We start from the raw sequence: 14,144 nt of genomic DNA on the forward strand, positions 1-14,144 counted from the left end.
AGAATTGCTATGTCGAAGGGTGTGTTCATCTCAAATTTTGATCAATTTGGATAAATTGCCCCTGGAAGTTACCCCAAATTACATTTCCACCAGTGCATGAGAGTGTTCATTCCCGACACTATTGCAGATGTTTTCATCTTTAGTTGGTTCATAGGCAAAAAATATATATATATATTTTGATATAGTTTTAATATGTAATTCTATTATAAATGAGGTTGGTCATTTTTTCTTATGTTTAAGGGCCATATGAATTTCCTTTTTTATGAATTGACTACCTCAGCACCATTTATCATTTATCCCACAACTTTAAATGCTACCTTTATTATATACTATTTTATGAGTTTGATTTTATGGATTTTGTGTTTCCTTATTGATTGATCTATATTCATATTCCAGGACTATGCTATTGTAATTATGATAAATTATAATAGGTTTTAATATCTGATAAAGCTAAAACCTTTTCATTACATGTCTTATTCAGCATTTTCCTGGCTACTATTTTTTTTTTTTTTTTTCCTGGCTACTATTTTTTTTTTTTTCTTCTAGGAACTTTAGAATCAAGTTGTTTGATTCAAGAAAAAAAATCTTATTTCTATTTCTAGGGGGTCAAATTTTCCTGATAAATTTAGACCTGTGATATTAAATTAGGTAAAGATGGTAGCTGTAAAAAAAAAAACAAAACAATGACAGAGGATACCTGATAAAATTTCACATTGGCCTCATCCTTGTAAAATATACTGGAACATTATCTCAGTAAAAGTAATTTTATTAAAATAGAGATAAAATTTGGAAGTTGTTTAATGGCTCTAAGGGAAATTGATCAAGATATTTGATTAGATAAACGGGGGTTCTTTATTTACAAAAGTTGATCATTATATGTATAATTATCATTAAAATAAAGAGTAAAACTGTCCTTGGAGTTAAAAGGTATAAAAAAATAATTTTTTACCATTTCAAAATGATATAATTATATCTCTCCTACTAAGTTGAGGAATATATTTTGATGGAAGTTTAGAGACTAACCTAGAATAGTATCCTGTTAACAATTATTTAGGGAGTTTAGGTTTCCCTTGTTGATGTAGCAAACATTTCTAAAAATATTAATTTGGGTAAATATAATAAAAATCTAGTAATTCAATAACCAGTGACTAACTTGTGAGTGTTTTCTGAATTAAAATTGCCTATAAATTAATTAAGCCTTTTTAGTGGTGACCTCCAGCTGATTGCTAAATTATACTGGAAAGAATTTTGAAGTTAGAGTCAGACAATCTGGGTTTGAATTCCAATTTGACCTTTTATCACATATATGAAATTAGGGACTGAGGCTGAGTAAGGAAGTTGTAAGAATTATATATCATGATATGAAACCCTACTAAACAAACAAAAAAACAGATCAATTTATGTTTATGGAATAAATCAATGAAGAAAGAAAGAAAGGAACGAATACGAGCTTTGATTTACAATCAGCAAGGCATGAATGAATTTCTTGCACTGACCCTGACCCATTCTCCACTTTTCCCCTGCCACAGCTGGTGTAAAAAACAAAACAAAACACGGCCAGGCTGGCTACTTCAAGAAGTTCTATCTAAGATCTTGGGTGCAAGAAAAATTAATTGACCCACACAGTTATCAAACCCTTGACTTCTCCTTCATTGACATAATTTTCTAATCAGCTAGGTTAATCTTGACTGTGAAACTTTTTATTGAAGTATAAATAATTCTCAGTGGTAAACTGACATCATTCACCTCTGTTGAACTCATTTGCTTTCAGGCTCACATTGAGTTTCACAACTGCAGACGGGCCGTAAAAAGTTTATGAAATACTAATAAGGTGTTTTTTTAAAGAAACCAATACAAAGTTTAATAGGTTTTTGGAATAGGTTTACTTTAACTGATTTTTAGGGGTCTTTTTGGATGTCGTGTTCTAGCACATGAATTGCATCTGATGCCCCTCTCGGGCTGGCAATAACAAAGCTCTCACTGGGAAATCGCTGCATTTCTTTGGCAAAATTCAGGCCCAAACAGAAGGTAACTCTCAATTGTGCCAACGAATGAATCACGTGTAGATGCTACAAGACAGCACAGAAGGTCAGCCTTGGGCCGGAGGGAAAGAAAGACCAACCAAGAAGGCAAGACTGACAGTAGGTGGTGTAACTCAGGGATAGGATTGTTTCCCAAGAACAAGGGCCAGAGGCTAAAAGTGCACTGACCCAGAAGCAGATTCAGGCATCCGTCTAGGCTGTCACTGCTGTTTGGGGGAGTCCAAGCTGGTGGTTGTCACGTAGAGTGGAAGTCTCCAAGCAATGCTGTAAAGACTTTGGAGTCAGATATCTGGGTTCAAAATCCTAGTTCCCCGTCTCCTGTGTGGCCTTGAACACGTTACCTCGCCTCTCTGGGCCTCAATTTCCCCACCTATAAATAATATCTATCTTCCAGCGTTGGTGTGAAGGAGTAGAAATCATGTGCATAAAGGACCAGGGGCAGGACCTGGCCCATAATCAGTACTACAGAAATGACCAATATGGCTGTGCTGCTGTCATTAGAATTAGGAAAGTCCCAGCATCTTGGTTCCAGGGCAGGCTGTAAATGAAAGCCAGCCAGAGCTCGGGGGAGAGGAGACGGGAGCCAGGCTGCTAGGAGAGGGGTCAATCTGAGTCAGGTTGCCAAGACTCCCAACCCAGTGTTCGAGGCAGGCTCCTTCTCAGAAGAGGAATGGAGCTCAGACCAAGTCACGCAAGGGCAGTTACAAAGACTTGGGTCTCTTGGAGTTAATTGTGGGAGGAAGGATGCATCTTCAGTACTACAGAAACGACCAATATGGCTGGGGCCCAGGGTGAAAGTACAAACTGAGGTCCACATACAATAGAAATAAAACTTAAAATTCAGCTGAGAGCTAAGTATTTAATACAATATACTCTCTCCTTCTGCCTTGAAAATATACAATCAGGAGGGATAGATTAGGAGTTTGGAACTGACATGTACACACGGCTATATTTAAGATGGATAACTAACAAGGACCTACTGTATAGCACAGGGAACTCTGCTCAATATTCTGTAATAACCTAAAAGGGAAAAGAATTTGAAATAGATACATGCATATGTATAACTGAATCACTTTGTTGTACACCTCAAACTAACACAACATTTTTAATCAACTATATTCCAGTATAAAATAAAAATTTTTTAAATTTAAAAAATTAAAATTTTTTAAAAATTAAAAAAAAAAAAACAAAAGAAGGACCTAGAAGTTCAGGCTTGAATGAGGAGTTCTCAGACTCCTTAGAATTCCACACTGACCCTTGGCCTCTGGTTCCTGGCCCACCTCCCCTGTCTTCTCAGTCCAGCTCTGTCTGGCATTGCAGTGGGCCTCATGTGATCACGTGCTAACACCTAGCTCATATATCCAAGTGTTAGTCATACCCCTACAACACCCCTACCTTGGCCACTTCTCCATCCATACCCAGCAGTGGGGAACACCTCAGGAGGGGACATCCAGGGAAGAGAACCACACGCCCCAGGATGTAGTCTTGGAGCCATCCAGGCTGGAAATTTTGGGGTACGGCCTGAGGTGTAGGTGACACCAGCTATTGCTGGGCATGTCGATCCCACAGAAATGGACAGGAGGACCACAGTAGAATCTGAAGTATGGACCCACGGCCAGGCGCTCTCTTGCTAGAGTCTAAGGTTGGCACTGCCCACATACATCAGGTTTGGAATAATCCAACTCATTCTAGACCCTCCTACCTGAAGGCAATGGAGCACACTGGGCACTTCCAGGCCCGCCTAGGTCTGGACCAGGAACTCACCAGCCGCAGAATCTACAACTGAGTATAATGTGGGAAGGTAGGGACAGACAAGGAGGGTGTTTCTTCTTACCCAGCACCTCATCCCTGGAACATTACTAATCTAGTGGTTACCTTCTCCCAATTTTCCCTATAGGACAAACATGTTTTTAAAGAAATAATAAAAACCAATGATTATATATTTTAGTAAAGCTCTCAGGGGCTTCCATATTAAGATGGAAGGCTGAAACATGCATCTCAATTTGCTTCGTCTGAAACCGCACTAAAACTTCACTAAAGGAATTCTTTAAAAGACAAACCCTCAAGGACAGAGAGAATGAGAAAGCAGACATAGCAACCAAGTTTTGGATCTGGAAATCAGGTGGTCCATTGGCCCCTGACTTAGCCAATACAAACGAGCCTATGCCTGAGCTGACATTGGAGAAAGCTGAGAACCAGCGTGATTTGTGACAAACCATCTTCAAAAGGCAGAGGGATTAGTAGCCCTAGGGCTCACTGAACCCAGAAATGAACAGTGGAGGGCTTGAAATAAGGAGAAACTTGCTGGAAATTGGGAATGAATAAGATGCTAGCAGCACTGGATCAGTAAGAAGTTAGCTTTCATGGAAATTCTTTAAAAGGCACCTTCTTCAGGCAGACGAACTGCCTGAAAAGACGAGTCCCTTCTAGGTAGGGGAATTTGGAAAGCAAACACATCCACCAAGTGAAGGAATTACAAAGAAGCATCCCTTCCAGGGGCCATTTCTTAGGGAAAAACGCATGTGCTGAATTTTAGCACCACCAGTCAACCTCCGTCCTGCTGCCGTCTTACCAGGCAGGTTTGTGCTGTACAGAAAATGCACAGGCTTATGCAAGAACTTGGAACCCCTGCAAACTCTCCCCAACCCACCCCCAGGCAACTGCCCCTCCTCCATCCTTGCAGGGACGTATTTGGTACTTCATCAATTTCCCCAGAGTGGGGCCTTGTCAACTCTCAGGAGGGGAGATACCAGTGAATAACTCTACTCAATTCATCTTTTCTTGGGAGCCTTCATCTTATGGAGGCAATTAGGTTTGTGCTTCATATTTCATTTATTTAATTTTGCTATCTATGAACACTTGAGTGTATATTTCCAAAAATCAAGGACTTTCTATAACTTAATCACAGTGCATTTACCAAACTCAGAAAACTTATTCTTGATACAATACTATTATCTCAATACCTATTCCACATTCAAAACTTCCTTGTTGTCACAAAAATGTTTTTATTTTTTTTTTACAAGTTTCTTTTTCTCTAGATAAGGATCAAATCCAAGATTAGCCATTACATATAATTCTAAACATAAATATTGTCCTCTTTAGAATATCTCCACAGTTGGTAAAGCTATTAACAAATTAAAGAGACTATTTAGCACAAAAGTCTACACAGTGATTACTCCTGCTTAGTGCTGGGGAAGTCGGAAGGGAGGGACAGTCAGATATCTTCCATGAAACCGAGAATAATTTATTTCATAATCTTGGTGGTGGTTTCACAAATGTTCACTTTTACTCTTCTTTAGATAATACATATACATTTTATACACTTTTGGAATGAATAGTACAGTATATATTTAAGAAGATAATCTGAGAGTCTGCTTTAGGGACAGAATAGCTAAGCTACTCTTAGTTACATCAGCTCATATTACTCAGCTTGATCTGTCTTAGAAAATATTCCTATCTTAAGAGTCAGCTTGGTGTCAGGAAAGAAGCATGACTTTTCTGTGAAATACCCTATGGCTAAGATAACTGGCCCAACTAGTTACTAGTTTGTAACTCTGAGCCTCCTTTCCTTAATCCGAAAAATTATGACAATACCAAAGTCAAAGCTTTATTAAAGATTTTAAAAGATAAATGCATAGAGTGCTGATTCATAGTATATTACCCAAAAAGATAAATTTCCTCTTCCCATTGGCTGTCCTGTCTCAATTCATTGATAAACTAGTTTAACACATAATAAACTGACTAGTTTTTATTGCTAGTTGTTCCTTATTTCTCAAGTCAAAAAATGACTTTTTTGCCCTTTTGGTCGCTTAGGACATAAAACCTCTTTATACTGAGATCAAATCCTAATTACCCTTACCTTTGGCTGCATTTTATACTGTATCCACATTCAAAGGATGGAAATTTTGTTTCCATCCAAACCCTGATCAGATGAATGATTGGTATTTATGCTATAGAGATTTGATTTTAATATTGGTTCCAGAGTCACCGTCTAGATTTTCAAGATCATATTAGCCTTAAATATAAAGCGAGTTGGGAAAGTTTCCCTATTTTTCTATTTTTTGAAGTATTTGTAAAGGATTGTAATTATCTGTTTCATGAATATCCTGTAGAACTCACTCCTAAAACTGGTCACAGTTTGTATGTGTCATTGTGTATATTAACTGATTCAATTACTTTAATGATTATGTGTTTGTTCAGGTATTTCTTCTTCATTATTCTGTTTCCTATGAGGCCATTTCATCTAAATTTTCAGAAGATTAGCATAAAAAATTTAAGCATATTAGTATTTACTTGAAGTTTCTTTTTTGTGGTAATTTTCTTCTTTGTCCCTACCATTTGTTAATCTCTCTCATTTCATTCAATCTTGCCAGAGTTACCTTCTAGATTTTTCAAAGAAGTGACTCTTTGTTGATTCATTGATTTTAGCTATTGCATCTTTTAAAATTAATTTCTACTTTTACTATTTCCTTCATCTTTCTTTGTGAAAACTTTGTTATTATTTACCCAGTTTATTAGGTTGCATCCATGAATCACTAATTTTCAACATTTCTTTTTTCCTAAGTGGGTTTGTTTCCTTCAGTAATTTGATGTATCCCACAAGTTGGATATGCATTTTTTTTCTCATTGTCATTCAGTTCTAAGAATATTCTAATTCTCATTTTCATCTGTTCTTTTCTCCCAAAAGTTTTCTGAAACTTGTTGAAACTTGCCTTGTGGCCCAGTGCAGGATCAATTTTCACAAGTATTTTCTATGTGATTGAGAAAAGTATTTATTTCTCAATTGTTTTATGTGTTTATTCCATAAGTTCCTTATTTATATGTTTTCATATTTTCTATACCCTTATCAATTTTTTTATGTTTTACCTACCAACTGTTATAACACGTCTCAAATTCTCCTAATTTGATTGCTGAATTACCTCTTTGTAATTCTCCAATTTTTTTTTTTAGATTTTGAGGATACCTTATTCATGCAGTTTTTATGCAGTATAAAAATCTGTCTCATTACATTTATTATGTTTAAGAACTTTGATTTAATTTTCTCATCTTATCTTGCAGTTTCTATATGACCTGTCTGTATATGCTGGGTTTTCCCCTCATCCTGTGCCTGATTTTTAAATGATTGACATTTTACTACATATTTCTATTATGTTAGGTGTTAACTTAAAATCTTAATGTGTACCTTATATAACAGAATCTTAATCATATCTTCCTCTTCCCAAACAATATCTGTCAGAATACTTTCACTCTGATCATTCCTTTTTATCTTGCATTTTAATCCAGATTTTAATTCTAACTTGTTTTTTAATTTTACAACTGGTCACAAATACAGAGGTAGTTGGGTTTTTTTTCCAGTCAATATTTTATTATGTTTATTCCTATGATTTACCTACTTGTTCATTATTCCATTTTGCATTTCTGTCCTTTCTGGTGGATTCAGTTTATCTGTTCCTGTAGTTTGCCATGTATCCTACAAATATTCCCTTGGTGAATGTACTTTGGTAGTAAATGCTCAGTTTTTCTTTGCCCCAAATATATATACTCAACCTGTGAATGATAATTAAGCTTGTCAGAGCTTTCAAGATCTAATTATACTGTTTTATAGTGTCTATTTTTGCAACTCAAATGTCTGGTTTCAGTCTAATTGTTATTTCTTCATAGGTAATTTTTTTCTGTCTAAATTATTTCAAGTAGTTCTTTGTCTCTCGTGATCTACAGTTGTATTTACCCTACTTAAGTTCATGCACCTTCCTGAATTTGAGGATTTGTATCTTTCATTAATTCTAAAAATCTTTCAACCATTATCCCTTTGAATATTACCCCTCCTCCATTCTCTCTGCTCTTTCATTCTAAATTTTGTTTGAATATATATTAGGCTTCCTCATTCTTTTCTTCATCTCTAATTCTTTGTCATTTTTCTATCCTTTTTCTCTCTCTGTATATTATTATGGGTAATTTATTCAGAACTAATTTCCAGTTCACCAATTTTCTCTTTACCTTTTACTAATTTACTATTTAAATTCTTCATCAAATTTTTCATTTTGGTGTTTAATCTTTTCTTTATGTCTATATTTTTTTCTTCCAAATATGCCTATTATTATTTGAAGACATTTGGTTTTTATAATATCTTGATTTTTTTCTATGTTTTTAACTCTAGTTTCTACTTCTGTCAACATTTTCTGCATACATATACATAATATTCTTTAATAATTCTAGTATCTGAAATCTTGAGTGTCTTTACTGAGACTTACTGTTTCTGCTGACTTTGTTCATCATGGTTTGTTTCCATTTGTGTTTTATAATTTTTGTTTGTCCATTTTGTTGATAGGGCTTTATCTGGAGTAGTATTTGCCATTCTCAGTTAAAGGTTCATATCTTCAGAAAGGATTTCTGTTTGTTTTCCCCAGATGCCTAAGAGGCACTGAAACTGAGGACCTCTTTATGTCAATGTCATGGTTTGACTTTTCTCAGATTGTGCCAGTGGAGTGAGGAGCTTTTTTCCTACCATCCAGATCCCTGACCAAGACAGACTAATTGTCACCTGTCTTTGTCAGTAGGGATTTTTAAGCCAACCGCTACACTGAGTGAGCTCTTTAAGATACCCACATTGTACCAGATGGTCTTGATTTCAACTCTTCATTGCTCAGCCTAAGGCCTACTCTCTATCCCTGAAAGCCTCTTAAAAGACAAAACTCTTGGTTACCAAGATCTGCCAATGCCCTTTGGGCACATAGATTTAGTGCCTACTTACTAGTCTAGTTTCACATTTTTTTGTGATTTGGGGCCCTCAAAATATTTTTTACTTTCTTATAGCTTAACTATGCATTTGAGAAAATGTTTCTCCTCTTTTGTCATTTATTTATAGATATGTTCAGATGACCTCATTTGCCATACTGCAGAAAATAGAAACTTTTACTAATTTTATTAACTCTCCATTCTAGACCCATTCTTTGTTTCTTTGGGGTTTTTTTTTTTTGCCTTACAGCTACAGCAGTAGCTACCAGAGCAGTAACAATCTCTCATTTCTCAACAAAGATCATCAAATTCCTTTTAGGGTCAAGTTTTCCAGGCCCTTACCTAAAAGTCTTCCTTTACTCAGACTAAAGTCTTGACAATAGCACAGCTAAAACTCATCTGCATTTCATTTACTGACTCTGATTCTTGTCAGCCTAAGTATGTTCTCAAATTCACAGATGAATATGGCAGAGAAAGGGGGAGGTGGTGGTGTCAACAAGTTTTAGAACAGAATTTAATAACAAGTTTGCCTTTTTCAATCCTGCCCAAAGCCAGCTAAGCTACATGAGGTTGAAGAAATATACCCTAAATTTGGCTGAAATAGAACGCAATACGTAATCAAACATACAGTTAAAAAAAGAGTGCTTGAGTTATGATATAAACAGATAACATATAAAACAGGATTTATAGGTAAACAGATATGTATTCTAAAACCTTATCTCAGACCCCTAAGAGCTCTTTAAGAAAAAAAAATCAAATCATGGAGGAAAAAAATTAACATATGGTTTTCCTGACAACTTGTCTCAAAATTCACATCTAGCAGTCAAGCAAATATCCTCTCAAAGTTTTTATTTTGAAAAGTTGGGAAAGATCTGATGAATTTCCAGTATATCATTAGTTTTACAATTGACACAGCCATACCTGAAAGCAGCCCTCTTGATGCACACAAACATATATAAATGTCACCAACACAAGAAGAGGTGCTCACCAGAGGTACCTAATTGCTCAGTGAATCAAATTAATATGAATTCTTTCATATATACTATAGTCACATCTGGACAACTTTCATACAAATTTACTCCAAATTATTAAATCTATGCCATAAATTAACAATGAATGACTAGCTAATGAACTTTCAACAAAAGGACTACAAAGTATTCATATCAGTCATTTCCAATATTTCACACCTGTCAAGAAGCACATGTCTTGCCAGGGGACAAATAGCAAAATACTTAATTCTGCACCTCTCTTTCCCCAAAATGCCTGCTTTCTACTCAAATTAGAGTTAAGGAGTATTACTGTCAAAGCTTCCAGAAAAAGTTACCTACATTTATTCTCTGCTTCGTTACTTTCCACTAAGTACTCAACCCAAATCTACAGTCTCTGCTTTCAATATTCCACAGGCACTGCCCTGGCAAAGGCCAACAACCACCTCTGTTTTTCCAAACCCAGTGAGCCTATTTCCTATTCCTGACTGTTTGCCCAACTTCTTCTGCTTGATTTCCTTAACGCTCACTCTCTTCACCTAAACTTTCATCTAGGTCCCCGTTCTGGCTCCCTGAAATGCTGCTGCTTTCCTGGGCTCTGACTTCTTTTATTCTCAAACTGCATGATCTATTGAATACATATCTATACTTTTGACTAAACTTCCATATTGACACTTTTTAAATCTCTATCACTAGCTAATATTTTTCTCTTGGGCTCAAGTGCTGCGTTCTGGACACTTTCTATGTATGTCCCATAAGTACCTTAGACTACCCAAGACACAAAGTGGACTCATTATTCATCCTGAACTCTCTGTCTGCAAGTGAACAGTAACATTATCCTACTACTAACCCAGGCAGACATTTAAAGGAAAAGCCTCTCTGACTCTCTAGAGGCAGTTACTTATTGTAACCTATCACTCCCAACTCCTTAACATTCTTTCTGCTCACTGTTGCTGCTGTCATGGTTTAAGGAAGTCAGCAAACCTTCTATGGGCTCTTGCAGCAGCCATCTGACTCATCTCTTTGACTCTAGCTTTGTATACCTACTTTTCACCAGTCTAACCTCTATGCTGCTGCCAGGGTGGTCTTTCTAACATGCAAATCTGATCACATCATTCCTTGGCTTACAATTCTTCAGTAGCTCCCATAACCATGTTTCCCAAACTAGTCTCTCCCTTAGAGATTCTGAGTCATTAGATCAGAGCCAGGGCTTAAGGTCCTGTATTTTAATGAGAGCCATAGGTGAGTCTTATAATTAAGCAAGGTAACATTAATCCACAGAATTAAATCTCAACTTTTTGCATAGCATGTAAGTTTACCTCATCTCTCCTGCCTTCTATCTCCAGAACACTTCAACACACACACACACACACACACACACATTGCAGTCAACTTTTAATTACACTGAGTCACACAGAGTGCCCCCAAAGTGCCATAAATGCCGTGTTCTCTTACATTTCAACACCTTTGCACATGTTGCTACCACTGCCTGTCATGCAGTCTCTAGGTTATGAAACTAGTCCTGCAAGTCTCAGGACTAGTCCTTACCTCATCTATGAAGACTTTTCTGATTTCCTCAATTTAAGGATACCTTCTTTTATAGTCCCATGAGTTTTGTGTATACCCCCATTATAACATTTTAGCACCCCCATCATTGCATTATGTTTAAATGTGTATTGACTCACTAGACTGGGGGATTTGAGAGAAGAGAAACTTTTACCTTTTATCCATAACACTTTACACAGAGCCTAGTATTAAATGAATATTTAAGGAATTACCAAATAAATGACTGAAAGCCATGTTAAGTAGAAAGGACTGGCTTGGGCCCTAGCTCCATTCTGCCAATCACTAATTGTCTCATCACAGAACAAGTAACACACCCTCTCAGAATCTCAGCTTCCTCATATATAAAAGGGACAAGTTAGCACATGATTTCTATTGGCCTATTTTTTTTTTAACATTTTTTATGGAAAAGTTAAAACATATACAAAAGTAGAAAGAATGGTATAATGAATCCCCTTGTACTCACACCTAGCTTCAATCACTGACACATAGCCAACATTTTTTCATTATACCTCCAGCTACTTCTCCCTCTTCAGATTATAGGCAAATTCCAGATATCATATCATTAAAGCCATAAATATTTCAGTATGTATCTCCAACAATAAAACCTAAACTTTGAATATCTTTAACACCATGCCATAATCTTATGATTCATCTTGGTAGATCAAATTTATGGTCATAATTCTTCACATACACCTCCTTATTAGAATTATTCATCCATACCCTTGCCTTGGCCTCATGTATATCCCCACTCCTTGAATTTGGGTTTGGATATATGAATTGCTTTCATCAAAGAGATGTTAGCGGACATGACTCAAGCCAATCTTGAAATGTTCTTGCACATTTGGGCTCATCCTCATATGTTCTTGCTTTTTGGACAAGAACATGCCTCTGATAACTACTGGTTCAAGGAGGATAAGAAACATGTGGAGAAATTTTGAACCCAACTTGAAGCTTGGAACCACCCCAACAAACTCCTAAATTTACAGCCTAAAGCAAAGCTATCCCAGACAACTCGCAGACATGTGAGCAAGAAATAAATGCTTATTGCTGTGTGACACTGATATTTTGCGGTTGTTATTCAGAAAAAGCTGAAACAACAAGTTAAGATGAACAGTATGTCCTTAATATCAAATATACAGTATGTTAACCCAATTATTTGTTTGTGTAGAATTCTTTATATCTTTAGAGGTAGAATTGACATACAGCAAAATGCATAAATCTTACGTATATTATTAAATGAGCTTTGACAAATAGAATATAACTGTGCAATTCAAAACTCCGTCAAGGTAGAAACATGATCTCTGAAGAAAGTTCCCTCATGCCCCATCCCAATCTACTCCCACCCATCATCTACCCCTTCAGACAACCACTGTTCTAATTTTCTTTTTGCCTGTTCTAGAAATTCGTTGAAACAGAATCCTACAGTATGTACTTTTTTTTTAAGGCTTATTTAACTCACCATAATGTCTTTGAGAGTCACCCATGTTGTTGTGTGTATCAGTAATTTGTTCCTTTTTATTGATAAGTACTATTCCAAGTTATTTATATACCACAGTTTGCTTATCCACTCTTGATGTACACCTGGCCTGTATCCATTTTGGGCTCTGATAAATAAAGCTTCTATGAACAAGTCTTGTTGTTTTTCATTTATCTTGGGAAAAGACTTAGTTGTGGAATACTTGAATCATAGGTTAGGTATATCTTTATTTTTATAAGAAACTGCAATTCCTTTTTCCAAAGTGGTTATATCATTTGACACTCCCACTAACAGTTTATAAGAGTTTTGGTTTCTGCATATCCTTGCCAACATCTGATATTGCCAGTCTTTTAATTTTGACCTTTCTGATAGATTTGTAGTGGTATTTTACTGCAGTTTTCATTTGCTCCTCTCATTCCCCTGATGATACCGAATGCTTTTTGAATGTTTTTTTTGGTCATTCATATATCTTCTTTTGTGAAGTGTCTGCTCAAATTGCCCATTTAAGGACTGTTAGAATGCACTCAAATTTAAAGATCATCAACTTAAAATAATAATGTATATATGTATATATAGGTTGTTATATATGAACTTCATGGTAACCACAAACCAAAAACCTTTAATAGATACACACACACAAAAGAAAAGAATCCAAATGTAACACTAAAGATAGTCATCCAATCACAAGGGAAGAGAGCAAAAAGAAGAAGAAAGAGACAAAAAAGAACTATAAACACAACCAGAAAACAATTAACAAAATGGCAGTAAGTACATACCTGTCAATAATTAATTGTAAATGGACTAAATTCTTCAATCAAAAGACAGAGTGACTGAAAGAGTTAAAAAACAAGACACATCTATATGCTGCCTTTAAGAGACTCACTTCAGATCTTAAGGCACACACAGACTGAAAGTGACAGGATGGAAACAATTATTTCATCCAAATGGAAATGAAAAGCAGGCTGGGGTAGCAATACTTATATCAGACAAAATAGACTTTAAAACAAAGACTAACAAGAGACAAAGAAGAAAGTAACGTAATGATAAAGTGATCAATTCAACAAGAAGATATAAAAATTATAAATACACATGTACTCAACATGGGATCATCCAAATATATAATGCAAATATTAACAAACATGAAGGGAGAAATTGACAGTAACACAATAATAGTAGAAGACTTTAACACTCGATTTACATCAGTGGAGAGATCAACAAGACAGAAAATCAATAAGGAAATAATGGCCTTAAACAACACATTAGACCAGAGGGACTTAATAAATATAGAAAACTTCTTTCAAAAGCAGCAGAATACACATTCTTTTCAAGTGCACATGG

The sequence above is a fragment of the Eubalaena glacialis genome, chromosome 9 (assembly GCF_028564815.1).
Source record: "Eubalaena glacialis isolate mEubGla1 chromosome 9, mEubGla1.1.hap2.+ XY, whole genome shotgun sequence".
Classification (NCBI taxonomy): Eukaryota; Metazoa; Chordata; class Mammalia; order Artiodactyla; family Balaenidae; genus Eubalaena; species Eubalaena glacialis.